This window comes from Sardina pilchardus, chromosome 19 (genome assembly GCF_963854185.1).
Source record: "Sardina pilchardus chromosome 19, fSarPil1.1, whole genome shotgun sequence".
Lineage (NCBI taxonomy): Eukaryota > Metazoa > Chordata > Actinopteri > Clupeiformes > Clupeidae > Sardina > Sardina pilchardus.
Genome location: NC_085012.1, coordinates 10,941,434 through 10,966,433, shown reverse-complemented (window position 1 = coordinate 10,966,433; position 25,000 = coordinate 10,941,434).

Sequence of the window (25,000 nt, the reverse complement as noted above, 5' to 3'; positions counted from 1 at the left end):
CCACTGACAAAGATGTGGGTGCATGGTGCCCTTCCCCACTCATTTAGTCTATCACTCTCCCTCCCTCCCTCCCTTCCTTCCCTCTGTCCCTATATGTCTGCCTCTATAGAGGAGCCTCTTGCTCACACTAGATGTCCCTCAGTTTAGATGTTCTGTCCCTCTCTCTCTCTCTCTAACTATTACTCTCCCTCTCTCTCTGCCTGAGTTACCCATTGACCATATCTGAGGGGGGGCTGTGTGTGTGTATGTGAGTGCAGGGTAAGGGGGGGGGGGGGCTGGAACTGTGTTGGGGAGGCCAGAGGGGGATGGGGGTTAGCCATGGGGGTGGAGGGCAGGGGTGGGGGGTTGGGGGGGGGGGGTTGAGCGTCACTCACTTTGTGTGGTAAAAAGGGCCAACTCACGGCACAGACAGGCATGTTGACAGCAAACACAAACATGGCAAAACAAATGGTTCACGCCTACCTCTTTAGATTTCCATTCAAATGCACTCGGCGGTTCCGGAGCGGAGTCCTCCGTCTCCCATTTAGCGGGAGAAGAACCTACCAGCTGCCATCGTCCCTCTTCACTACAAAGGGGACCTTTCACTCGCGGAGACAATGAGAAGCTCTCGCGCTGGCCCTTTTCATCCCCCCCTTCTTAGAAAGTTGCGTTTCGCCGCTTTGCGCGCTGAATGGGGAGGCGAGATCGACCTCGCGGATAACACTTCAGCCTGACGAGGCAGGGCTTTGATTCGCAAACTTCTGACAAAAGCCATTCGCCTCGCCGAGCACTTAATACGCATGTGGAGGAGGATTTGACAGATGAGCCGGGACCGAGGCACAGGAGCTGCCCGCGACGCTCAGAGTCCACAATGCAGCGGGCTTTTACAACCACGGCCGCTCCACAGAGACCTACACGGTGAAGACAAACAACATGGGCGGGGAAAAGATGCTTGAAGTCAACGTCCTTTGCCCACAAACACACAGGAAACACACACACACAGACACATACACATGCACACACCCACATACACACACACACACACATACAGATGCTCACACTCAAACACACACTCACACAAACATTCCATGCAATATCTTGATAGTAACTGGTATCACTGAATAATCCATCAATCAGAGAAGAGAAAGAGAGAGATAAACAGAAAGCAATCTGGACAGACAGTCAGACACAGAGAGAGCGAGAGAGAGAGAGACAGAGAGAGAAAGAGAGAGAGAGAGAGAGAGAGAGAGAGAGGGAGAGAGCTAGCAATGTCCAATTTCAGGTAGAGCTACATTTGCAGATGACGTGGCGTTGGGACACTCTCGGGGCCTTTTTCTGTCTGTGTGTGTCGCCGTGTGTGGACGAGGCGGTGTGGACCAGGGGCCTCCCTCTCCTCTCCTCTCCTCTCCTCCCCGGGTCTTTAAAGAGCGTGGGGGCTCCGGGGAGGTGGCATGACATCAGGGCCAGCGCCGGCCGCACAATGCAAAGGTCAGTCGGCCCATTGATCTGGGGGGGCCCTCGGAGCACCCCACACACATCCACCCCTCCAGCCAGAGGACCTGAGTATTATGGGCTGTGGGGCAGAAGGGCTTTGCGCACACTGAGCCATAGAAATGGCCCACAAACAGAGCCTTGTTGTCTCCCCATTCAACGCCCGGCAATCAGCGGATTTACACTTTGATGTGGCGCCGAGGAATAAAGCCCTTTTGGAGTGGTGACCTTTATCGACGGACGGATTAAAATCCATAGCGGCCTCCTCCTCCTCCTCCTTCTCTCACTCTCTTGCTCTCTCTCTTTCTCTCACTCTTGCTCTCTCTCTCTCGCTCTCTTTGCTTTTACTTCAACAGCTTCATGTCTCGGTTACAGTGTAACCAGGTTCCTTTAATGTGCTCTTAATCTTCATCCCTTAATGTCATTTTCTCCCCCCCCTTTAAAAGCAGTGGCTTTTCCGGCAAAAAAGAAGAGAAGAAGTGGCTTCTCTTTTGTGCTCTCTCACTGTCCTGTCGTTCCCCCTCTCCACATCTTTTGTGTTTGGCGCCAGCTAATGTGAGACATTACTTTCTATCTTTTTGTCCTTCTTGTTCCGTCGGAGACACAGCAAGATAATGGGCTGTGCCACAGCAACCTGAGAGCCAGCCTCAGTCATCCTGCGCAAGTCCCCCCCCCCCCGTCTCAAGAGTTTAGACAGCAGGATGTTCAAGCCACAGTTTCAACAAAAACTACAAAGACGGAAATTTAGATATAAAAAAAAAGACAACAAAAAAACGTACACAAGGGAAAGGTTTTTTTTTCTTTCTTTTTTTTTTTTTTTTTAACCCTTTCCCAACCATCCCCAAGCACAAAGGATCACCTAAGCGTTAACCTTTCCCATTACACCCACCCACCCCCTATGTCCCCGATGTACGAGCAAACAAGTCATATCCAGCTTGTTCCTCCAGAACCCTTCAGGGAGTGCTAGGCTTGAAAGGGCTTTATGCAGAAAACTAGCCAGTTATCTCAGCGGAGAACTAAAGTAGAATGGGCAAGTGCAAGAGGGAGAGAGGGAGAAAGAGAGAGAGAGAGAGAGAGAGGGAAGAGAGGGAGAAAGAGAGGGAGAGAGAGGGAGCTTTCTCTGCCTGTGTCTTGGCTCTGCCGTCTGCCTGCAGTCTATTGCTTTTTAAATCCTCCCCGATGCCTTGTTTGTATTTCTGCTCGCTGCCTTCCATGGTCTCCCTGGTGGAGTCTGCTTTATTCCAGGCTATCAGCCAGAGGAAGTGGGGCCACTTCGGGAAACCTGTGCGTCAAACACTCGGCTTTACGTTACAGCTCTTGCGCTTGCCGTCAGGGACGTGAAACGAGGGTAAAAAAAAAAAAGAAAAAAAGAAAGTCCACCTGAATAAATAAATAAATGCAATCAGGAGAAAGAATTCATAATGTCTCTCCAAGACAGCACAGCCTCTGGTTTATGGCGCACTCTTGAAAAAGCCCTTGCAGTATTACCCACTTAATTCAGCTAATATCCAAGGAAGGCCCACCTGAGAATAGCAGGACTGCCTGTGGAGAGCATGCTATCAGCATTAGATGGCATTACGGTAAAGCACAGCAGAAACACTTACGCTTTCTCCTCCCTGAAAATGCCTCCAAAAGCCCTCTCCTTCCATGCTCAGAGGAACAGCAAACATGCTTTTTATGGTCTGGGTTGAAAGCGTATAACTTTCCTTGTGCTCGATCAGAAATAGAACCATGCTGCAGAAGGAAGGACTATAATAAGCAAGGTGTTCCTTGGCTCAGATGAAATGGCTGTAATTGTGTTGTTATTGCTGCTATTTGTGAGTAACCTTTGGTTAATATGCAATACAGCTAAGCATAGGAAGCATTAATAAGAAAAGAAGAAGAAACAAACTGAAGTAAAAAAAAAAAAGAAAGACATTCACAATTACATCAGTCTCATGAGACAAAAAAGGGACCAAATATGTCTTTCTTCTGCCATGAACAATGACAAAAGAATTATGCCTTCAGGCAGAAGAAAACACTTTATAGCCAAGAGATGTCAAGCGCTTAGACATTTTCTGGTAGTTGAGCACAGGGTACAAGGCCTACTCTGACAAATGGGTGAGGGGGGGTGTGTGCTACGAAAAACAGGTGCATGAAATATTGATATGATATTTACCCACCGACAAGTATCTGCAAACACACAGCGGGCCATGTCAGTGACGAGTATGAAAACAGGCGGGCCATGTCCCGTGTGAGTGTGAGCGTGCACATGAGTAAGAGGGTGTGTGTGTGTGTGTGTGTGTGTGTGGTGGGACTGTTACTCACGCATGATTGACATATGCCAATAGGACAGGCGACATGCCTGCTTTGGATGGGTAGTAGAGTGGGGGGAGGCCTTCTACTGTCCCGAAGCATATTTCCTCTTCACTCTGGAGACAGACCCTCTCTAGAGAGAGCCTGCCCTCCCTTTGTTTCTCAGAATCCTGACTCACCTTTGAAAATCCTCAGCAGCTCAAATGCCTTCGTGTGAGTAGTGCATGCTTTTTCTGTTCATTATCTTGTTTATTTTCCTTATTTTGACAAATTGTCAGCACTCAAACAAACTAATGTAATGTTGTTGCTAATAGAAATGTTCTAGTGCAATCTAGTGCTTCTGATCACACTTGGTGGTACTTTAGCTTAATTTCCTTCTCTCACTCTCTTGTTCTTATTCTCTTTCACCCTTTCATTTCTTCTCTTTCTTTCTCTCTCTGTAATTTTTCCCACTTTCTTCCATTCCGTTCCGTTCTATATTTTCCTCCAACCTCTCATACCTAATTTTGCAGCATATTTCTTTGCCACAGGAGGTGGTTATGACAAATTAGAAGTCTACAAATGTTCTGATGGTGTAAAGACTCCAGCTGTCACCGGGGAGATGGTGATCAGGTTTCCAAGCTGCGTGGTCTCCTGGCTCCACAAAGAGTTCCATATGGTCATCCAAATGCTCCGCCTAAATCTACACACACATTCAATCTCACACATAGACTCTACACCCGAGCTGTGACTTTACTAAATTATCAGTCTGATGGCAATTAGACCAGAAAAAAAGTACCTTCTCTCACTGTCACGGCATAAAAACTCATGTTCGGTTAAATGGGAGTTTGTTTGGCAAGCCGCCCCAGGCTCATTTGTACAGAATCAGATTTCTTTTTGCTTTTGCTTCGGAGCAGAAAAGGGGGCAGATGTGAAAATATCACACACAAAAGAAACTCCTTTCAGCCTTTTCCCAAAGACAGTCCGTCGTTCTGGGCTGACATTGCACTAGCTCGCGCTGTGTCCGGACGACCGCACCATCACAATCCTAGCCCAGAATACCCTGGCTCGAGCTCCATCATTGTGTCTCCTCGGAGGGTCTTTTGCATGTTAAAACCGCATGAGTTTCATGGGGGTGGGGTGGGGGGTGGGTGGGTGTTTGCGGGTTGTGTGTGTGTGTGTGTGTGTGTGTGTGTGGGGGGGGGGGGGGGGGGGGGGGGGGGGGGGGGGTGTAGGGGGGTAACTGTAATTGCTTGCATTTCTTCTTTTCAGCACGTGGGGTAATAATGGAAGGCTGTGTGTAATTATGTCCCGGCGGTCGCCCTGAGCCATGTCTGGCCATCGCTGGCCTGTTTGAAGGGATTAGGGGCCATCATCACACAGACGGGCAGCCACAGATGCCCCCTAACCTCCGCTACAGAGGGCTGGGCAAGGGCAAGCAACATCCCGCTTTTATCTCCAACACAGAAATCAGATGTCTGCATAATGCTGTTTCCCCACATGTCCATGGTTATTGATAGCCAGCCAGGGCTTGGGAGTCACCAGTTAGTAGGAACTGAGCTCTGCAACTAAATCACAAAAGTCTACAGACGAATTTGAATCCTTTATAGCTAACTTAGAAGAAATATGATTAATAATGTGATCGTTAATGACTAGTGTAGTGACTATAAAAGGGGCCAGATATATTAGTCTTGTTTAAAAGGTTTAAGCTGTTATGTACAATATGTCATTCACTCTGTGGTTTTGTATCTTTTTCCCCATTCATTTGACAGTGTGTATTCAAATGTTGAGCATTCTTTTTGAAAAGAAAACATCAAGTGTAATAAATTGATGAAATAATTACAATAGTTACATTACTTATTACATTTTACATTACATTTTAAATTCTGTAAACCATTACATTCCAAAAGTAAGTACCCGATTTAGAGCCATCCTGTTTTGAATGTAAAATTTGTATTGTGTTGTTTTAAAAAGGGAATAAACAAAAATGTCCTATCTTCTATCTATCTATCTGTCTATCTATCTAAACTGACGAGTGAATCACAACGTAAGTTTTTATTACAATTGTGTAAAACAGGACGATTTTCTTCAAATTTATCATGTTGATGTATTGTTCATTTAGTTTCTGCAGTATGTCAGATATCACCTGATTGGGCCGCATTCAGCTATCCAATGTCTAAGTATCATAAGACACGTGAGGCAAAAGGCTTAGTGCCTCGACCACCCGAGTCATTAAATCTACGGTGTCCAGATCCACTCCCTCTCAGCCAACCTCATCAGGCACTCGAGCAGCGACGGGTCGAGCCCAGGCGATCTATAATTAACCGGAGCTCCGTGCTGATGTCACTGGCTCAGCATGGAGGTGCAGCGAGTCCGTGCCAAGGCACCTGTTGTTGTGAGGGGTGGCATCTGATGTCATTACCCACCCTGCCGGACCGCCAGCGTCCCCGCTGGGGCGCGAACTGTCCCTGTCCAAAGCCGACCGGCGGGCGCTCTGAGGCAATCACGGGCCAGGAGAACAAACGCCGTCACCGGTATCCGCCTCCAAAACCATTTGCTGAGCATGTTTGGTGGCGGTGTGCTTTTGAGTGAAATTACATGCATTCATTTAGCAGGTTCATTTATACCAAGTCAAGATCCATTCAGGCCTTCAAACACCTTCATGTGAAAGCCTACATGTTAGGCTCTCTTTTAGGGATGTCTGGCCTGTACAAAATTGGGATAACAATCGGAATAAGCCTCATGCCTGGGATGCCGTCGTCGTACATGGAAATGCAGTCAGCACCTCCAGTGTCAGGAGTCCTAGCAGCTGGATGCACTTCCAATCAGTCAATCAATCAAAACACCTTACCATTCAAGTGATTGTCAGCCGATCCTTCCAGTTAAAAGCCATTTGTCACTTTATCAGGATTTCCCAAGCAGATCAGAACCCATAAGCCTGACACAGTGATGGGGGGGATTTCACAGTCCAAACTGATTTGGTGGCCGGCAGGGATCCCTTCACGGTCCATATCCGCCAGTATGACTGAGTGCCACCGGGCAGGTCAGATGGGAGAAGCTGGCAGGTAAGTGCGCAGGCAGAGGGGAGAGAAGAGGATGTGTGAGTGTGAGAGAGAAGGCCTGTGGACTTGTTTGTGCTGATCGTCTTGAGCAGTATTCATGAGCCCAGCTGAAACAACACAAAAGACTCCGAGAGCATTCACTTTAATACTCTTATTTACACTTACCAACATTCTCTTGAAAAACAACATTAAGAAAAAGCAACAAAACAGCCTAGTTTGATAAAGCTTATGATATCAAAACGATTGTACTGAGCAAATGCTATTATTTTTACACGATTAAGGCTTAAATATTTTAACCGAAAAGTTTTTTTTTAAGCTAAATGGCAGAAATTTGATTCCTTATATTTTAAGACACATTGTTCTCCCTTGGTGCGTTCCTTTATAAAAATTGTCAGCATTATAACATTAATTTCGCTTAATTTATTCTCCAACATCTGTGATTACGGCAGTGCTGGGCTGATTCATTTCTCCGTGATGGTTGATGTGCTCCTTTTGTCACGAGTGTCTGAAAACCATTACACAAATGTCACGTTTTTTAGAGACCCAGCATTCTTTTTTTTAAAAAAAGTTGCACTCTCTCTCTCTCTCTCTTTGGCTGCTCATAAGCGATCCCCAGGGATATGCTGGATAATGAGAGAAGAAGTGTGTGTTGTCTTCTTCGTGGCGGTTAAATCACTTTGACTATTACATCTGTTGAGGAACTGCGTGCCACCGCCTCTCATTTGGACCCCCTGCTCCCATCCACACACGTCTCTCACCAGGTCAATCTGCTGTCTTTGGCCTGCGTGAAATATTAGCAATTAATATTCTTTCCCCCAGAGCACAACCAAAACTTCCTCCTCTCCATTATGCTTCTGTTTTTCATGAGATAAATAATTGTATGCTTTTTATTTTACAGGGGTAAGCACACCATAAAATGGGGGAAGAAATTTGATGGAGCTATCGTGCTGTAAATCTATTTTACTGTGCACAACCGCGTGTTTCTTTTGGCTTCCAGTGTTGTCTGTGTGTTTCCTGCCTAGTTTGCTGAAGTTTCTTGTGTGTTTTTGAATGCAGAGGCATTGGGCGAGAGACCTTGGACGTTCCTTGGGGAAGTCAGGCCTTGTTCTTTAATGCTTCTGTAAGCTCTTTGGTCAGTTCGGTGGGCAACTCTGCAGGGATGGATCTCTCCGGTCAAGGGCTACAGCATGTTACTGCCTGACAAGCCTGAAGGATCCAGAAGAGTTTCCTTGGCCATGATGGAAATATCGGAGGCCCCCGAGACAATCATGCAAGGGAGCATGGGAAATACTCTGATCCGCTTCCAAGCAGCTCGCTGACCCTGAGGTAGCAAACTGGCACACAACCACACCCTTAATGAACACACACACACACACTCACACACACACACACACACACACACACACGCATACACGCACTCACACACACACACACACACGCACTCAAACACACACACACACACGCACTCACACACACACACACACACACACACACAGACACACACACACACACACACACACAGACACACAGACACACACACACACACACACACTCACACACATCAGAAACATACATACATATACAACGCACGTACACACTCACATCTGGATCGAGTTGCGGTGACTGAAGGCCCCAGGACATGCAGGGCTCAGTGGCAGGGCGTGCACGGGTGAGAGGCAGGGATCCGCAGCACCATGGTGAGGCCTCTCCATCACTCCGGCTCCTGGCTTTGACAGGCCTTCGACTCCGGGGCCCATCAAGGTCTCGGCAAAAGCCCACTCCCGCCGAGCCGCGCCGAGCAGAAGAGTCCGGCGTCAGGCTAATGGATTACTCACCCGCGTCACCTGTCCGGGGCCATTCCGGTGAGCGACAGCCACGGGCACACGCGCAAACACGCCGCGCGGCGGGGGGCGAACCCTGGCGCCACACCACGGGGGCGACAAACCAAGAGCGCCAGAGTAAATGCTAACTTAATAACTTCAACAGTAACATCTCTGTCCAAAAGGAAAACAAATGCCCCCTCGCGCTGCAACGCTCAAGAGCCATACTTCACATTCCGCGAATCTAAAATGACAAGGAAGTAATGCGCCTATGATGTCATGGCGATAGCACAGCTAACATTTAGGGATGGAAACGATTTCTTTCTAAACAGTTATGGCATTCATTCTGCCGGGCGTAAGTAATATCCGCTAATTAACAAGAATGTCACTTGCATGTTGTTCGAAATGACGGATCTTACAGTCCGCTGCACGTGAACTAGTGAGTGGTGAATAAGCTGCCTTGCGTTCGTAGACAGTCCTGTAAGGTCAACTCTTCGGCCGCGTAGACGTACAAAGGGTGCATGGCAGCATGCTAACTGCTAACCTATCTGTCAGTCCTCCCTGCACCAGCCACGCACAGCAATTTCCACCTCACGTAAGGCAGAGAGAGAGAGAGAGAGAGAGAGAGGGAAAAAAGGTCACGTCTTTTTTTCCTCATCATTTACCCTTAATTCGGCCGAGCCTGCGGTCAGGGTCAGGTGTCGCCTCTCCGGACTCGGCCCGGGCGCGCGCGGATCGCCGCGGCGATAATCAGGATGATCCATTAGTGTCGTGTCTAATGATCCATTTACTCTTGGCGCCATAAAGGGCATCCGGTGAGATTTACTATCCCCCCCCAAAAGGTCTCTCGCTAATGGCCACTGGGGACTGGGAGCAGACAGAGGGATTGTTTTCCGCGTGTTGGGAATTCACTCCGACACGGCACACTGCAACTGGCCAAGGATGCACCCAGACGGGCGATTCGCCTCCTCAGCTACCCAGATAACAACCCACCCAACAACCCATGCGTGCTATAGGCAGTCTCTCTCTCTTCGTTTATTTACTGCTTTTTGAAAAGTTACGAACGCTATAGTCATGCTAGGGCTTTGGATGAAGACAAATACGATACGCCGCGCCTGCTTGGTCAATGGTTGCGGGGTCAAGTATTGATTCCATCTGGAGAGAACACCTTGAGGGAACTCGTGGGGTTCATTAAGGGTATGTAATAAAGCCATTATGAACATGGCCTTGACAAGGTTGACACAGTGCTGATGGGTGTCATGCTAAGGTTGAGAGGGCTTCATAATGGCCATAATGACTAATCAATGCTGCAGACGTCATCCTGCTAGCTGGTCACTCTGCCCTCCAGAAAAGGCACAGAGGGCCTCTGACAGAAGATTACATGCATGGGGTAACTATAATAAAAGATGGACAGAGTGGCAACCACTCAAATGTATACACACACCTCCATCAACTTCTCCTAACACACACATGCACGCACGCACGCACGCACACACACACACACACACACAGACACACACACACACACAATGCATACATTTACATTAGGCAAAGGTCTTTCATCAGTTTAACAACAGAGCACAGTCGCTGGCAAAGGGTGGAAGTTGGGCGCACGGCACGCAACACCAAGTTCTATTGCGGTAACCTTTACACAAGTGCTGATATTTCACATGGCTCTGAATTACCCCCATATGTAATCCGCTTGTTATTTAGCCCCACGACTCCTCCATCAAGGACCCTCAGTGGGGTTGTGCACAGCATCCGTCAGGTCTGTTGGACCACGCAGCTAAATAGGACATAAGGAAAGATCTATCCAAGTGTAACCTTTGCTGTCTCCAATTTGATGATGCAGACCATATTATAAGGCCTAGCCTATGAGCTCTTATACTCAGGGCTTTGGCCATATAGTGTCGTCAGCGTGAGGTGCCGTTCTGTCCTGCTAAAGAGAGTTGTGTGGTGGTGATGGCACAGCGCTGTTTGTCATGCCCGCGGGCCATTGGTACTTGTCTGACCAAATGCTCAAAGTGACAAGCCTTCCATTCAGAATTTAAGATGGAGTACTGAAGGAGTTTTAAAACTGTTTACAAACCTCCATTCTCTCGCCCTTGTAACAATAGGTCTAACCTCTTTTGTGTGAGCGTGTTTTTGTGTGTGTGTGGATGACAGGTGAAGACATTTGCACTATGAGTGTATGTGTACATATGTGTGTGTGTGTGTGTGTGTGTGTGTGTGTACAGTATGTGAGGTGTGTGTGTGTGTTTCACTCATCGCCATCCTGTCACACTGGCACTAATGACAGCACAGTGCTTTACTTTCACCTTGCTGGTATGAAGGACTTTCCATAAGTAACTCAACTCAGCCCGAGCTTAGACTGTCATGAAGCCGTTCAGTGCCATGCGCCATCATGCCCTTCATGCCGTCCTGAAATAATTACACTCCTCACTCACGCAGCTCCTCCGGCTCTAACGACGGTAATATTCCGTTTTTCTACGACAATCCACAGTTGTGTTGCTATGATGTATCTGATATCATTTTTTTTTATCATATTCATGTAATTCATCCATATTTTACCTGGACCTTGTTATAGCCCATTAAGTGAGATTGCTCTCGCTCAATAAACGGAACAGTAAATGTAAATTGAATTGCCATTTATCGACTTAATTTTTTTACGACTCCGAATCTTACACGACTCAAAGTTTGTTTTTACACCCTCTCAGTGAAATTAGGACACCCGTGGGTCAGGTAAAGTGGTATTACAGAGGGATCACACAATGTGCCTCTAATGAATGCTAGACAACGACAAATACAGCAGCTGCCTTTGGTATTCTTCTGACTCTATCCCCCCCCGCCTTTTTGGGTGACATGCAGACATTTTTACTCCTTTTATTGGGAAACAGGCTCTCATGTCAAACTGAGCAACGTATGAATCCACTGATTTGGGGGAAATGTAATTCTAATTTATCATTTTCTGCCACAGGCGTTAAATTCCCAGACTGGGGAATTTCAAAAGGCGCCTGACACAAAGGAGTCTATGGGAACTTTGCCTATCCAGTCAATCAGGCAGACTCCCCATAGTGACCAAACACATGCAAGTTGTGTTCTTTGAGGGTTTGAAACATGTCTTTTTTTCTCCGTCAGATAGCAAAATCATGTAAGTAACAGTCATCCCTCTCTCTGTCTAGTCTTACTCTGTGTGTTTTAGGTTTTTTTTTTTTTATTATTATCATTTATGCATGCATTTCACGAGAGCTAATTTCTGTGTGTGGCCACAACCAGCGGAGGACACAGACCAAACTTCAAAGGCCAAGGGAGGCCACAGAGAGGGGGAGCAGCTGCTGTCTGAGAGAGAGAGAGAGCAAAAGAGAGAGAGAGAGAGGGAGGGAGAGAGGGAGAGAGAGGGAGGGAGAGAGAGGGACTGACTCAGGTATCCATCTGAATTGGCTTGGAAAAGTAAAAAGATAGCATTTGCCAAGGTTCAAATTTAAGTTGTAATTCTATTAAAATAACAAAAGCTACTCCATTTCCTCAGACTCTCACCCTACCAAACGATGCTTTATATGTCCACCGTGTTTTCATTATTATTCAGCATTTCATCATGTGTGTTCCTGAGAGTCCTTGTTTGCCAATTGGATATATTTTCTTAAAATTCCACTGCATGTAATATAAGGACAAACCACTTTCAAAGCCAAACGCAAAGATAGAAAATCACACGAGCACAAGGACACGCACACATGCCAACACACACACACACACACACACACACACACGAATGAACAGGAATGGAGAGACATACAACAGAGATAGCATTTTCAGAGATAGCCTGGGTTCTCATTATCGTTTAGCCATGGAGGGTACCCCAGTGTTCACTGGCTTGCTGTCGGTGGCATTGCACCTGTGGAGACAGAAAGTGCTCTCTGTTTGTGTTTAGAGGGCAAAGAAGACCACTGGGCCCCCGCAAGGACAATTAGGTGACAGCCAAGTGACCTGCGTGTGTCCGTGCCACCGCAATTACTTCGACACGAAGAACACACGCAAATTCAAAGGCATGCCCTCAACCAAAGATTACCTCACAGCGACTTATCATCGGTTCCATTGATTCCTTTTTCTGTTTATGGAAAGGTCTGCATCCCTTTTTAGAGCCAGATGGGCGAGATGTTTTGAATGTGGTCAGTACACTAGTGCACTCACTGTTGTCTGCCTTGTGAGTTTGAGTGTGAAGCTGAAGGTACGGTGGCTCTTTGTAGTTCCACTGGCAGCCATTAGAGGGCACTCATAAGCAGTGAAGGGCTTGGTCTCATGTGAGGACCATGGCAATACTGATCTCAGCGTGAGAATGGACAACATGCCTCTCTTTCAGTGGGTCAAACAGGCTCACCTAACCTTTAGCAGCAGTGCATAGACAAACAACACACCCTATGGCAGCAAGCGACGATGTTGGAGAGTTTGCACGTGTTACTGTAAAACCATATGCCTCCCCCAGGTACAACCTCAGTTCTCCTCCTTTCCTTTTCATCTAGTCTCTTCATAACAGCAACACTGAGCTCTGCACTGGATTAACTACGCCGCACAGCTAAATACTGCTCATGCACTATATGATAGTTTCCCATAAAAAGATCGAGCAGGTACTTTTCCCACTACCTGATGGAGCAGGACTCTTCAAGCCAGTGTTTCGTACAACTGTAGGCTTCATTTGTCCCTCAAGAACTACTCCATGGTCTTGGACCCATAAATCACTCCTTCCTCTGTGAGCAAGATGCATTGCAGGGTAGACCTGGGAGCAAGATTGATCTGGTATACGGCATTACTTATCTATTCCAATCACATTAGGCCGCCATTATTCATGCGACCATTCGCTCATTACTCTATTCTTCTCCATTAATATTTAAGCGTGTCTTGACACCTTTATGGACTGCTTGTTCTGCTGTGCAATTAAAAAGAGCACTGTCCCTCCATGGCCATACGTACGCCATCAAAGTGGCAATATATTCTACAAATGAGGTACAACCGGGGCTGAAGGTGTCGGCCCTTTTTTTCCCTCCATTTAGCATTGTATTTTCTCCGAGAGCATGTGATCTTTTAAAAAAGAACATGGTCTCGGCCTGCTTCAGACAGTATTGTTTCAAGACTTCCAGTGGTACTACTGGTTAAGGTCCATTTTAAACAGCCGAGGTTTTTGCCTCATTAATCTTGTCCCAATGATCTATAAATGACTATGTTGAATGGGGATGTCGAGGGCGGCCATGTTGAATGGGCAGCGCATTCAGCTGGATTCGGATGGATGGACGGATGGCTGCTTGGCTGCTCGCTAACAGTGCTGGCAGCTCCGCTGTGGTCGGGGCGTCACTGCTGTCGTGCTGCTTGATGGCATGAAGGAACCGCCAAACCGTAAACACCCATCAAGGGTCCCCCGAGCCAAAGCAACGGGGAGACGGCGCGGCCGACAACAACACGGCCACCCCCGTGCAGCTCAGCCCCGGCGCTCCGCTGGGAGACTTTCAGGGGGTAAAGGGGGGGAGAAAAAAAACTTGAGCGTTTGACCACCTGAGAGCGAGTCATTTTCTCGGCGCGCTCCTCAAGCATGACCGTCAAAAGGCCTCCAGGTTCCCAGGTTCCCCCGGCGATGTCCTTCCTCTTCCCCCCACCTGTCCACCTCCCAAGCGATGGTGCCATTTAGGGAAACAGGGAAGTACACGAAAAGGAATGAAAAGGAAAAATCAAGACGGTAATCAGTAGCTTTCCACATACCCTGATCTTTACATGATGCGAAGATCGTGTGTGTGTGTGTGTGTGTATGTGCTATTCCTCCTATGATGAGACCATTCCATAGTGACCTTCCAGTCGTCAGTCTTGTTCTACCGAGCCTAACACCCTCCAAAGGTGCAATTTGATCAATTGAGCTCCCTAAGTGCCCTTAGAGAGATGGAGAGAGCTGAGGAGGGGCAATGAGCGCCGCAAGGGTGAGGGAGTGAGTGGAAGCGGACGTAAATGACTGCCTTGACTGCCGAGCGCGAGTCTGTTACAGCAGGGTCAGGATGGTCACCTCGTCGTAATCACCGCCAGCACCTCGCTCGCTCGCTCGCTCGCTCTCGGGCCCTTGTCCCTCGCTAACACCATGGCAACGCAGACATGGAGACAGTCGTCACCAAGCACTAGGCAACGTTGTGGCTACAGAGATGTCATTTTGGCAATTTTTTACCCGGAGACTACACTCCCCTTTCTGTCCAGTGGAAAGGGTGGGGGTGGGGGGTGAGGGTTGGGGGGGTGGGGGGTTGGGTACACTGCCTTCCAGTCCTCACTCTACCACCTCAAGACACCATCTCAAGCTGCTAATTTAAATGGCTGGATAATCAACATCCAATCAAACGGCACCCAACCTCACCCTCTCTTCTTTTCCTCTTCGTCGGACCCAACCTCCCCTCCCCTCATACCGTCTCAAATGGGGCCTCTGGTCGATTATAATCAAAGCGGCTTTTTTGCGGACATCTTAGCTCTGCTTCCCCACTTTCCGCTCCTTTTTCCCCCTGACCCTCCTCCGAATACCCCCGTTTTTTGGACCACTGCTGCTCCGCGGAGAAGAAAAGAGGAAGGTGGGGGTGGGGGGGTGGGGGGTGTTGGGAGGCAAAAAAGAAACACGATTTGCATTGTCTTCTTCAGAACTGTGTGCTTCTGCGTGCGTTTCCCTCTCTTTCTCTCGCTCTCTCACGGCGCCTGTATTGACGAAACAGAGGATCACAGTCAGGCCCCTGTCTTCTGATCCTCTTTGTCCTCCTCCCCTTTGATGAAAGCATTTGTGCTGCTGCTTTGATATCCACCACACTTTTAAATGGATTTTTTTCCCTTACGCCTTACATTCTTCTTCTTTTTTTTTTTTACACTCAAAAATACACATACCACAGATCTTGCACAGAATCATAAGTGCTGTTTTTGGTCTAGCAGGATTAGATACATTATTTACTGTTATGCTTGCTGAGGGGTTATTCTACACAAAGTGTTTTTTTTTCTGAATACTGTCTGAATATGTGACTGAAAAACAGGAGGAGCCTTTAGAAATATATGCTTCAATCAGCTTCTTTCAAACAATCTATTAGGAGAAGATTGGGTAAGATGGAATATAAGACTCTCCACAGTGGTAACTACTCACAAGAACAAACATGAACTTGTGGTCTCGTAACCATATGCATAAAGGAATCTCTTTGACCAGTTTAAATAAACAAAATCATGTTTTTAGCAAATTAAGGATCTCTTCTCAGATTCTGCAAAAATGGCCCATATTCCAACAATGATAGTCCTAGATAGATAGGCCTCCCATGCTAGGTCCTATTCTGCCTGATGAAGATCTGTTGATCGAAACGTTGCCTCTTTAGTAAATATATCAAGTATTTTTGGAGCCATTAAACAGCGTGCAGACCATCCCCTATTCTCCCCCATATTCCAGCAAAACTTGAAGAAGGGTGAGGGCGTAGAGGGTGGAGGGAAAAGCAAAGTTCTGGCGCCCCAAGAGTTACAGCTTCTCCAGCTCTCAGGAAGCACTGAGACTTGGAGGTGAACTTTGGGTGAACTTCGCCTGACCCAAACAGAACTCCACACCTCAGGCAGAGTGGAACATATCGCATTAGCACTCGTGGTGCAGCATCCAGGACTCCTAATCTACCCCGAGATGCATTTCATGCTCACTGTACCACAAATATGCACATTTAGGCCCTGAAAATCCCATGGAATTCCATGGAGGTATAAATTTGATATAAGGGTCATGTACTTAAATTGATTTGAGCAACTGACAGCTTAGAGTATATAAACCTTCCAGTTGTGCCAAACTCAAACATCTGTTTAAGCCGTTGCCTTAACTTTTAGTGTTGACCGATTAAATAATTTTCAACTTCATTCTCATTTTTGATTTACTACCACGCTACTCTGCTAACATGTGTTGTGTACATAACCAAACAGACTTCATGTAGTGATCTGCATTCACGAACCAATGCTCACTGCGGTTGGTGACTTTTGCAATGACCACAACCAACTGCGAGCTTGTATTTCACTCGGTGGCGCAGCGGAGTCCGTGGCAGAGGTGAGTGTCGCTGACCGGCGGGCCAGCTGGTGGACAGCAGTGTCTGGCCGGTGGGGTCTGCTCGGCACATTGGACGCATGGTTCACATTCCGCCCCGGCCTTTTGATGCTCCGAGCGAGTCGAGACCCACGGCCCTTGTTCTGCAGACGTCTCCATGGCGAAACAGCCCGACACCGCGGGAGGGATGTTTTCAGTCGGGTGACTCGCGTCAAAGAGATGGGTCAAGTTTGGGCCATCTATCACACAAAGGGGAGAGAGAAAAAGGTGGAGCCTATTACTTGTTGACAAGCACCAAAACCATGTAAAAATGCTTGAGCCTTCCATTCCAGTCCGTTTAAGAATTGATTAGCTTTCAGGCATTTCTGAAATGCGAGCTTCGTTACATTTCTCATTTTGAGTATGGAGCATTTAGCTGAGCAGAATATTCCTGATTACGAAATGCTCCAGAGCCTGAGATTTAAATTCATAATGAGACAGTTACCATACTGTTTTCCACATCAAAGCATGCAATGTGAAAGTGACACAATTAACTAGACTCTTTGATGTTAGCCTTGTCAGTCAGTGTTGCGGAAAATGGGCAATTATCTCATACGCAATGTATATGAATCCCGTTCACAGCAAGCTTGCAAATTGTAGGTGAAATTTTGCCAATTTTCACAAGACCCATTAGCGTAGTCCAAAACACAAACAAAGACATGTTCCCCAGTGGCAGACAAGCCTTTAAAAACTCACACATCCCATCTTCCCACATACTCATATGTTCTTCTTCACACATTCCCCAGCATGTCAACCATTTATTTTTCAAAGGCTGGATGGTGGTAGTGGGGGGGGAACCAATGAAGCAAGTGTTTGTGGACTGGGGTTTGGACAGAGAGGTGGGGGGGGGGGGACTTTGGAGCAGTGTACCCTTCTGACTGGACTCAGTGCTGTTGTTTTAACCGAGGGAGCTGCAATGGTGTGGAACAAGCTCAGTTTTTTCTCTCTTTCTCTCTCTCTCTTTCTCTTTTTTTTATGGCGGGTCATCCCAGGGACAGCCCCCCACTGCAGCTATACGATCCCTGGTCAGCCCCCCCAAGGTGCCACCGAGCTCTGGCCTGAGACCTGTTTGATCCTCCACCTGCTGTGAGGACCTCACTCCGACAGAGGCTCGGGCTGGCCCCCTTCTAGACCAAGCCAGGAGCCGGAACGGCAGTGTGTTAAAGTCAACAGCAGTGGATCAGGAGGTTCTTTGTTCTAAGGGGAGAATATTTGAGGGGGGGTGAGGGAGGGTGCTGACCTCTACGAGGTCAAAAACATTGGTCAGGACAGTGACCAACTGAGAAGATGATGATTAGCAGAGAGACTGTCATAAATTCAACATGTGGCAACTTCTCTATTTACAACTCCATCACCACGAGAAGAACTGGTACTTTTCGGTTGAAAACAGTCCACCACAAAATGTGAATTTAAGTAGGCTATTTACAAAAAAAAAAAGGAGAGATTTGGCCTTCTGGAGGAAGGCAAGAGAGAGAAGATGAAGACAAAAGCAGAGAGTGTGTGTGCAACTGAATCTGGTATATTGAGGAGAGCTCTGTGTTTTCTAGTGGGGCCAGTGTGTTTTTTGACCACTCTTTGCTTCCTGTCCAGAGGACCCATCCATCTGTGGCTAACAGACAACCCAGGCAGACCCCATGCTGGAGCTCCTATGAGAGGAAGTCATCGCTCACAACGCTGCCCCTGCAGCTCGCAACACATACCACTCACCCACCACTGGAGGATGCCTGAACACGGCCCCTGTGTGTGTGTGTGTGTGTGTGTGTGTGTGTGTGTGTGTGTGTGTGTGTGTGTGTGTGTGTGTGTGTGTGTGTGTGTGTGTGTGTGCTGAGCAGCAACTAGGGGGCACTGGCGTTATCCATGAAATATGCTTTTCTCCCATCAAAATCCTCAGATTCAGTGACTCAAGCTAAAGTAGGCACTAATTACACACAATATTTAATAAAGAGAAAGGAGACACGGCATCATTCTAAAACCAAATCAACATTCTAAGACCTACAAGAATCAAACAATTCTCAGAGGCACACAGATAGAATTATGGGACAAACTACTTACATAACATGGAAGGGTTGCTACCACCCTGTACGCCTTGGTAATGAAAAATAAACTTGACAAGAAATGTTAGATAGGCAAGCTCTGTAATATTTACCTTCATATGTGTTACCTCCTGGGCTGTCACTTTCTGGGGAAACTTCTGAAATAGTCGTGTGGCTAAAACGAAAAGAAGACAGCATACCACCAATCAAGATGTAGAATAACATCTGGATATAACATCATGCATTTCACAGAACAACAGTTGCTGTTATTCTATACATGTTCAACCACTCCTACACACTAGGCTACAGTTACCAACTGTCATCTTCAGAGCAACAGTTCAGCAAGAACTAAACCTTAGAACAAGAGACAAACATTTAACCATAATTCCTTGGTCCAGAAACTCACCGACCTTAATCTTCATTATTGACCCTACAGTAACATAATTTCAATAACTTTCAATAACACATCCACACGCTACCAAGCACAGCCTTTGATATTGCCATCTGGTGGCCCTTACAGTTAAGGGTTGAAATGCATGAGCATCTGTAGCCTACACTGTTGTAGCCTTGTTCACGCCAGTAAATTGAGATTAAGAGTGGGTCTGGAAAGGGCTCATTGATTTATGAATTCCAGAGTATAGGTATTCCCAGGCTAACTCTGCTGTTATGGTCTTCTTAGCTTAGGCTATTCTAAATCCTTCAGCAAATGCACATGCTTGTAACATTAAACCTGATTAGCGCTAGCATTCCACAGAACTCAGAATAGTGGTTAACCAAGGACAATGCAATGATTAAGTAGCCATACAGTAGACCTCTGAAATTCGCCTACAAAAAGGATCCAAAGCTGCCATCTTTGCCCATATAAGGAGATCCGAGCTTTAATTGAAGCTAACTGCCTATGGCAAGTTGCATCGTAAGTTAGCTCTGGGGTAGCATCACAGTGTACCGTCTTCACCTACCGAAGATCACAGTACCCATTTGAAGGCAGAGGACAAACCTTTCTAGTGCAAAACGTCTGCATTTCCAGTGTCTTCGTCCCCGCGAGAGTTTAACAGATGCGATAATGGAAAATTATTTTCCCATAGAAAAAGATACCGGATCTCCTTATGAGGGTAAAGATGGTAGCTTTTTTGTAGGTGAACTTCAGAGGTCTATGTTAGGGGAGGCTAATAGACAACGTAACAGCTAGTCAACCTTGAGAAAGTTGAAAGTTTGCAAACATGGGTTAGTTGCTAGACTACATAGCTACAGACCATTCAGCATTGAGAAAACCAATTACTAGTAGCCTACCAATAGAGAACCAAAGTCGCGACCCTTCCGTTAGCCACCATGGGATCTTTGGATTTTTTAACAGTCAATGGAGAAAGATAAATTATTTTCTGGTCACGATTGTCTTGTGCCTTGAATTACCCATATGCTGTTTGTCAATTTTAATGACAATTTTTTATGTAAAGACATTTGAAATGTATTTCGTAACTAGTGAATTACAACATTGTGAAAGATCGTAATTCCAACGACTACAAACACATCAGTTGCGTTAGTGATGTTAGACCAAGGCCGTGTCCAATTGTCAAGGGCGCACGCTGAATAGTACCGTTCTTTCCAGTAGCCTATGCGTCCCTACATTTGGACAGCACAAACAAGTTGGCGTCACCTGACTCAGGGAGGGGTGTGTGTTGCTTGACGATTTGCATGACGTGTGGAGCTTGACCTGAATCTCTCTAGGAATACTGAAGAGCGGAAGCTACAGTACCTCTCTGGTGTGTTTCGTTTGGTCCTTGGTTAAAAAATAGTTAGCGTCTGCTAATAAACATGAACATAAACACAAACAAATATAACTTCCTGTGAAATCCCTAACTGGGCCTTTAAGGTATAGCAATAGTTCACACTTCTATAAGAACTACTAAAGAAATCCTATGTGTCATTGGTCATTGGTTTGCTAACGTTGATACATGACCACATTTCTATTGGTCTTTTGCCGAGCCTGTTCTGTAGACATGATGTGAACACTTACAGTAGCAGCAGAAACATGCAGTGAGGTTAGGGCCAACAGTCTCACTTTCCCTCTTTGAGTCTGTCTTCCTCTCTCTCTCTGTCAGAGACTGCCGTGGAGCACTGGGCATGACCAGGCCTGCCATCTGACCTGCCTCGTTTCCCGGTCTCTCAGCTGCCAAGTGGGGGATAATGGCTGCACTAACTCTGTATGACTTCTGGGGTTGAAGATGTTTAGCCCCTTGCTGTTCCAGGTTGGAGGAGGAGAGAAGACCCTTGGTACCAGATCCCTTCATGTTTAACAGGGTCTCACAGGTATCTGTGGTTCATTTATTGACCATCTATTGTGCTCTCGCTCCCTCTCTCTCTTTATATCTTCTTCTTTCTCTCATGCAGTATCTCTTGTACACATGTTTCCTGTCTGTATACATGCAAGTGTTAAACATGTTTCTGTCTGTCTGCATGTATGTGAATGTTTCTGTGACCTTCAAGTGTCAGTCAGAGAAGTGTAGTGCAGTGGACAGCCATTTACCTGTAAATGCTTTTTCATTTGCATTTTGTTTCATAGATCTCTACCTGCCAGTGTGAGAGACACACAGAGAGAGAAGGAGGAAATTACACAGAAATGTCCATTACGACAGGATGAACAAAGAGAACAAAAGGAAATGGGAAGAATATTCCCATAGACCATGTGCTGTGAATACATATATCCTTTCGGTATGTGTGGGTGGGTGAGTATGTGTGTGTGTGTGTGTGTGTGTGTGTGTGTGTGTGTGTGTGTGTGTGTGTGTTTGTGTGTGTGATTGAGAGAGAAAGAGAGGACAGGGAATGTTACAATGGGCAGTTATGTTCTAAAATGAAAGAAATGTCAATTAAGGTTGGGCCAGAATGATTTTTAAACAATCAAATTCATGACCTCTTGTGGAGGTAAAATGTGAAGCTCGCGAGCCGTGAAGAAAGGCTGTTTGCCGACTAATGTCAAATGGGGTGTCCCAGTTTGTGAAAATGGAAAAGGCCACCAATGATCTTTATGGGGCAATGGTGTATAAACGAATACATTTCACATCTGTACTTCCTGCTCTGCATTAAGATGAACGGTGGCTGAGGAACATGCGAAACATAACAGCACTGGCTCTGGACTACAGTATGTCAGAACCTCAGCGTCGACTTACTCAGAAAATAAAGTAAACAAAATATTTTAATAATAAAATGAATGTCTTTTGAGATGCCATGTTTGACCATAAACATGATGACAGATATTTGTGTTTTTTTTAGGCTCTTTGTACTTTGACTTTTGACTTTGTATATTGGCCACTGCATAACTAAAGCATACACGTCTGGAGATACACGTCTGGAGGAGTTGGATGGGGTTGGGAAGAAATCGGTCCGATGTGTGTCCCAGTTTGTCGGAGATGGTCGGGAGACTTTTTTCCCGTCGGGATCTCGTCGGGAGAGTTTGAGCTTGCTCAGTCGGGGCTAGCTTCGGCGTCGGGGTGTTGGCCGTTGGGGTACTCTGATTGGTTGTGCGGGAGGTGTTGGTTGCTGCACCTCGAAATGGCTACCCCTTGGCTTGCTTTGTTTGCTAGTGTAGCACAGGCTGGTTTGGTTTGTTTTGTTTACTACTAGGCTACAACAAGATACTTAGTAGTAGGCTAGCACTTGCTAGTTTTGCTACTACTAGCCTACTACTAGGCTACAACAAGATACTTTCTTGGCTAGTGGACATCGGACACGTGTGAAATGTGTGTGCTTTGTTTATGTGCTGCTCACGAGACTAGCCACCCTAGCGCCCCTGGTGCTATCCCAGGGAGTGTTTGCGCAGGCTTAAAGTTTAAGCGGTGGCGGGGTCGGTTGACGTCGCAGCGGTGTGTTTCGCAGTTTGTCGTCGGCTGATCTCAGCCAACGCCAGGCGACGCCAACGTTGGGAGTTGGCTCGAGTCTGGGCGGTGTATCTGGGCCTTAAGCCCAATTCACACAAAAGATTCCCGACGCGACGAGACTGAGTTGCAGCGGTGTGAATTAGAAGTTGCATGTAGTTGCAAGCCGTCGCAGAGCATTAAACATGTTGAGTCGCAGTCGCAAGGTTTTAGAACGTCGCGGCACGTCTCGTCTCGTTGGGAATCTATTTGGTCTGAACCCTACTTTAAGGCTACAAGACTGAACAGTTGATAGAGGACCAGATTAGTCATTACATAGCAGCTATATAATGCATTTTCACGTAATCCTTACAGCTATGCATGACAAACTTATATCATAGTCTATGCAAGTCTTAGTTCTCCACAGGAAGTACCAGCAAGTTGTGAAATCAATTAGACTAGTATCAGATTCCGTGAGCAAAATACAGGGCAGGCAACATTCTCTCAAAAGATTCCATTCCGCAACAATTTCTAAAATTCCATGTTGAATTCAATGAGCCCAGATATTCTTTAGAACATCCATTTTCCAGCATTCCCTTCACACCGGTACTCCTCTAACAAGGTGTCATAAGTGCATCCTGACAGCTCCGTGCGCCAGTCTTCAGATGTGAGAGGCTGTTTATGAGAGTTGAAATCAGCAGTGCGTCTGAGGACCAATAGCCGCTTCCAAGTGAAGCCCTATCTGATATGCTAAAGGGGTCATTGTTATTTACAGGCATGCAGCCCTTAGCCAAACAGATGGAGACTCCCTGAGTCAACACTTTTCAATAGTACAAAAAAACAAACAAGCGGAGGGCAGACGGCAGGGAAGAGAGAGTGAGTGAGTGAGTGAGAGAACTAAACAAAGACAAGGCAAACACTGAGGGAGAAGAGGAGGAGGAGAAAGAGGAGGATGAGGAGGAGGAGGAGGAGGAGGTGTGGAATGGAATAAAAAAAGCAGGAGGCAGAGCAAGCTGAGAAAAGCGGATATGACCTTGAAGACCTGATGGCTCATTAGAAGTGACGACCCCGACCCTGCAAAGTGCTTTCATTAGCCCTGCCCTGATCACACTACACAGGGGAGGGGTGTGCTCTTCATTGTGTGTGTGTGTGTGTGTGTGTGTGTGTGTGTGTGTGTGTGTCTGGATGGGTGTTTATGAATATGTGTGTGTGTCGGTGTGCACAGTATGAGTATGTATGCAAAGGTGTGTGTGTGTGTGTGTGTGTGTGTCAATGTGTGTACGTAGGTGAGATCAAGTGGGTGATATCATGATGATTTCATCACCTATGGAAATGGGTAATTACACTTCTCATCTAAATTTTGTTTAAGTTCCCACTCTCACCACTGGTGTAGACATTCAATTAGGAACGTAAAGCCGAAGTGGGATAAATACACATATATTTTCAGAAACGTGCCAGTGATGTAATCAGACAACGAGAGAAAGGAGACACAGATACAAAAGCAGCAGAGAATCATGTCAATGTGATGAACGATTCCACAGCATTGCGTCAGTGCATAGAAGCGTGCTCTGCATCGTCTGATTCAATGCTGCTCACCCTCCATCTCCTGTGACTGTTTCAAAGAGGAAGGCCTATACAGCACAATCCTCAGTAAAACTATGGCCAGGCAATGATCCAACTCTGCAGCAAATACTTGCCATGGACCATATGGTACCACACTGTTTGTTGTGTGCATATGGTCAGCCATCGTGGTAAAGCGCATTTCTCTCTTCCCTTTTCAAACTCACAGTGCAAATCCATGTGCCCATATTTTGCAAAGTACAGAGACATGGCCTGTTTAAAAGATGAAGAAGTGACAGGCTTGTACTTACAGCTATGGAAGTGATGACAGCCGTTCTGATTGACAACACAGCAGGAAGCACTGCACACAATCTCCAGGGGTCTCCAAAAAGCCTGCCTGGATATGGAGAAATGACAGGACTTAAGTGATATCTTCAAAAATACATGACACCCTCTACAAACATACAAACGCACATTATACACACAAAAAATACAAAAATACAAACACAGCTTACTCAAGGATGCCGTTTGTGTGTAGAAAATCTGCACTGCATTGTGCGAGAGCGATGGCTATCACGATTGGCACATGCTGCAAACACATTGCGCCATGACGAGCCTACAGTACGCGGACGTACATCCGAATCTGGCTCGACGCTTTGGCGTAGCCCCTTCACAGATCTGAGGCCAGGCGGATGTTTTCCATGTGAGAGGAGAGCGGAGAGAGTGTGCGAGAGAGGAGTGCTGATTTAGACATAACGAGCCCAAACACTCACAGATGCCCACGCCGCCTCTTCCTGCCTGTGACAGAAGGAGAGACAGTGTGCCTTTCCAC